The sequence below is a fragment of the Urocitellus parryii genome, chromosome 7 (assembly GCF_045843805.1).
Source record: "Urocitellus parryii isolate mUroPar1 chromosome 7, mUroPar1.hap1, whole genome shotgun sequence".
Classification (NCBI taxonomy): Eukaryota; Metazoa; Chordata; class Mammalia; order Rodentia; family Sciuridae; genus Urocitellus; species Urocitellus parryii.
Window position 1 is genome coordinate 147,193,133 of NC_135537.1, and position 4,924 is coordinate 147,198,056.

Genomic DNA, 4,924 nt, shown 5'->3' on the forward strand with positions numbered 1-4,924 from the left:
GTACATCCTCTTATTCTTCCTGCAGGATGCTCAGGATTCGAGAACACACAAGCCCACAGACACAGTTCTGCTGTCGGTCCTTCCTCATCTCTCCCCTGAGAGGGGCAGAGAGAGAAATGCTGGTCTGTATTCTCAGATGACAGAAGGGGAAAGTGGATAAAAATAGGAAAAAATATCTCACAAATTTCCTACCAGAAAATGAAACACGAGAGCCCGTCTGCCCATAGCGCCCCCTTTCCCTTGGCCACTTTTAGGAACAGTGTGTCCTGCTTTTACACACATGCAGATTTGGTAACCTGGGCTAGCCCCTAAGAGAGCAATGCTCCTCTACTCCCAGAGGCACTTCCCCACCCCCTCCCCAGGCTCATTTCATCTCTAAAAAGCTGCCATGTTAGGGAGCAGTGGAGGAGAGTGGGGCCATGGGAGCTGGCTACATCAACCTTCACACATCGTCACCTCCCTTCTTTCCTACAAGTGCACAGTTCCCCAGGGAGCAGTGCTAGTCACCATGGCTGCTTTGCTACTCTCTTAGTCCTCCATCTCCTCTTCATTTAAAAAAAAAATGTTGAGGTATAACTTGCATAGTCTGGGGTATATAAAACCTGCAGCTTAATGGATTTTATCTGTTCTTTTTTTAAAAAAAATATTTATTTTTTAGTTTTTTAGGTGGACACAATACTTTTTATTTTGTTTTTATGTGGTGCTGAGAATCGAACCCAGTGCCTCATGCATGCTAGGTGAGTGAGTTACCACTTGAGCCACATCCCCAGCCCCTTATCTGTTCTTATGTAACCACCAGACCACCCCAGGATTCCAGGTAAAGAACATATTTGGATCCCCAGAAGCTTCCTCCCATTCCTTTGTAGTAAATATTCATGCCCCAGAGGTAACTAGTATTTGACATCTGACCGTTTAGATTGTCCTTGAATGTCATATTAATGGACAATGTAGAGTATGTTCTTATGGGTCTGATTCTTTTGCTCTAAATTGTGCCTATGAAACTGTGAAACTTCTTCCTCTTGTGTTTATCCATAGTCTGTTCTTTTCTTTGCTGTGTAGAATTCCACCTCATGGACGCACCACAATTACCAACATGAGCTTCTCTGATTTCAGGTCTCCTGCACCCTGTGTTATCTGAAGGGAGAACTTCATGACATCCTGCTTTTTAGCCCTGGGCTCCAGCTATCCAGTCCTCTGTCCTTGCCTCTGGAGGTAAAGGAGCAGGATTTTTATTTTCTCCTCTTTTTTCTAAGTCATATTTTCCTCTGTCCTGAGGCAGCATTGGCTTTATCTTTTCCCCAGGGGTCACTTGATAAGGGACAGGGAGAGAACTCATTTACTGAGGAGGAATTCAATGTGATCTCTGCTGCATGTGGGAAGAGTGGAGATTTGTTGGATTGTGTGTGTGTGTGTGTGTGTGTGTGTGTGTGTGTGAGAGAGAGAGAGAGAGAGAGAGAGAGAGAGAGAGAGAGAGAGAGAGGTGTGCACAGAGGAGAAAATATTCCTACCCACACACACCTGGGCATCAGTAGAAGAGCTCATTAATTTTTGATTGAAAGTGGCAGAAATCTGATTCAAATAAGCCTCATCAAGCCAGGCATGGTGGTGCATGCCTGTAATCCCAGTGGCTCAGGTGGTTGAGGCAGAAAGATTGCAAGTTCTAGATCAGCCTATGCAACTTAGCAAGACCCTGAGTCAAAATAAAGAAGACTGGGGATGTGTCTCAGTGGTAAAGGTCCCCTGGTTCAATCGTTAACCCTGAAAAAAACAAAACAAAACCAACAATCACAAAACCCACCTCATCAAAAAGGAAATGACTCATGTAACTGGAAAATGGGTGAGCAGTTCAAGCTTCAGGTCCAGCTTAATCCAGAATTTAAATAATATCTTCGGGGACTTCTTTAAAAATTTCTAATAATACATATTAATTGTACATGTCAATGGGGGCTCTGTGTGATGCCAGTACGTGCACACAGGGTGCCCTGATCAGTTCAGTCTCCCTTTATCTGCCTTCTCCAACCACTTCCCAACCTGCAGAAATAACTATTCTACATTCAAGTCTGCTTTCTTTTTTCAGTTTCCACACATGAGAGATCATGCAGCCCTTGTTTTTCTGTGCCTGCCTTAGGATGTCCCCAAGTTCTATCCATTTTGCTGCAAACAAAAGGATTTCACTCTTTTTTTTTTTTATGACTAATGTTCCATGTGTCTTCAGGGGTTTCTTACGTTCCACTTTTCATTTCTGTTCCTTCTATATGTTGATCAATTTTCTTTCCCAAAGAGGGACTTCCTCATGCAGAGGTGGAGGAAACGGACAAGGCCACATGTTAAGTCTCCTCGTTCCAGTCCATCCAACCCCAGGAAGGAGGAGTGAGCTGCTTTCTCCCAGTGTTCCTTAGCAGTCTTGGGGAGGGACTCCCTCTGGCCTGGCATGGTCCTGAGTCCATCTCATAGGCCAATCTCTATGATCAGGTTTGGGAGGAGTCTAGGAGCACAGCCTCCCAATGGGACCACATGATGGGCAGAAACCAAACAGACCACATTCACCATGAGGCACACTTCCCTCTACTATCCTGACGCTTTTTCTCTTGTAACTCTACCAGCAAGGGGGTAGAAGACATATCAGATTTCCCTGAAAGCACAGGGGACATGTTGGGTGGTTTGTAGAGCAGCAATACAAGCAACTCAGAATGAAATATTAGACACCCCTGGACTTAGGTGTCTGCTGGTCTCTCTCTTACCCGAAATTTCGTTCTGTTGATCAGTCTCTTGTGTTGACTGGTCTTTTCTCTTGTTCCCCAGCTATCTCCCTTCCTGTCTTTGCCTTCCTAACTCTCAGCTTCTTGTCTACTTTGCTTGCATAATGGTCCCCTTCCCCCCTTTTCTTCCCCTCTCCTAACCCGTGTCCTAAGATTCCTATCTTCGGTTCAGCTCTTTATTTCACCCTTCAAGGTGTTTTCCTAAACAAAAACCATCCACTCATTAAGAGCAACTCTGGTGCCAGCGGTTGAGATTATTGGAGTCTTTGTCTTCTTCTATCACCTTCAGATGATGTCAGTTTCAAAAGCCAGAAACTGGATCCCCTGAAACTCTGTGGGCACACTTCTTATAATTTCACGAAACTCATGACATGAAGAACCTGGCTGCGTGTTAATTTATCACTGTATGCCAAACCACAGCAGCCCCAGATAGAAAACAAACTGACTCGCTTTCGAAACTGGTTGTGACCAAACCGAAAGATCTGCTCATCAGATTAACTGATGATGTGCTTGCTATTGATGCAACTGCAGTCCCCGGCATACTCCTGTCGATGATGGGTTTTTAGTATTTTTCTCAACATCTGAATGATTTACAAATGTAATTTTATAAGGAAAGATTTCGTTGTTATGCTTTCATTATAGACACAGCCCCTGGGGGGATGCAAAGTGAGGGACGTGAGAGCCACCCTCGCCCTGGCCTCCCACAGCTGGACTTGCTGATTTCTACCTGCAGGCTTGGTTGCTCCTTGTTGGGCAGATCAAGGCTGACCTGGGAATACCCAGGGGATTGGAGACTTTTTAAAAGATGGGCTTTCAAGGCGATGACCCAGCACTGGTCCTGACATCCTGCTTGTTAGCCCTGGACTCCAGCTATCCAATCCTCTGTCCTGGTCCTGATCTCCAAATCATACAGCTCCTCTCCAGGTACCTTGTACCCCAGTTAGCACAGGAAAGGTGCTCAGTAAATAGCAAGTATTACTATTTCCCCATGTTCTTCTTTTTCTCATCACAGATTCCAGATTCTACTTTGACTTTTTGGATTCTTGTTACCTTTCTTTTTTGTCTGTTCAGGGAGGACTGAAGTCCTGTCTTGTCCTGAATTCCAAACCTGGGGCCTTTTTGGATATCTCCAAACCTATCTACCAAATATATACAACAGTTTGTAGGACAAGGCTTCTGATCTCATCCCAAGAGACCAGAAGTTACATGATCCGGTGCCTCTGTGCTTCCCAAAACTTCCCTAAAGACCAAGAACTGGTCTTGCTCTTTTTTTTTTTTTTTTTTTTTTTTTTTAAAGAGAGAGTGAGAGAGGAGAGAGAGAGAGAGAGAGAATTTTTAATATTTATTTTTTAGTTCTCGGCGGACACAACATCTTTGTTGGTATGTGGTGCTGAGGATCGAACCAGGGCCGCACGCATGCCAGGCGAGCACGCTACCGCTTGAGCCACATCCCCAGCCCCTGGTCTTGCTCTTGACCTTGCCTTCCAGGAGCCTGGACTCCGGGCCATGAGAATTCTTTGATTTACTTTACCTGAAAGTAAGTCCTAAGACCCTGACACCAGAAGAATCCTGCCTTGTGCTTGAAGCCCAGTAAGCATCTGAATAAGCAGGATTGTTAAGTAGCCCCCCACCGCAGTTTACTGCCTTTAGAACATACACGCTTGTCTTTCAGTCCTATTCGTGATTGTCCATAAAAATACAGTTTTCTCTGGGTTCTTGGGTTTTAATTTCTGATAAAACTTTTATTAAATAAATTCTCATAAATCTTTTATTAAATAAATTTGCATGCTTTTCTCTTATTAATCTCTATTTTGTCATAGGGGTCTCAGCTATGCAGTGATGAGAAAGATACTACTTTTTGCCCCCTACAATTTGTATCCAGATTTTTTTGATTCCAGAGTTCTCCTTCACCAACTCCTGTCTCATAACCAATAAAACTCAGACCCCTCTGTCTGGCATTTGAACATTTTGACAAACTGTCTCCAGATGACCTCTACAATCCAAACTCTGGCCAAATCAACCTGGGACTTCACCAGGAAACTGTGGGTGGAGAGAAAAGCATGAGAGAATTGGGTACTGTAGAGAAGAAACAGTAATACATCTTCCTTACCCTTTGCAAGGTTCATGGCTGATGCCCTAATAAAAAACAACAGATGATCAACAAG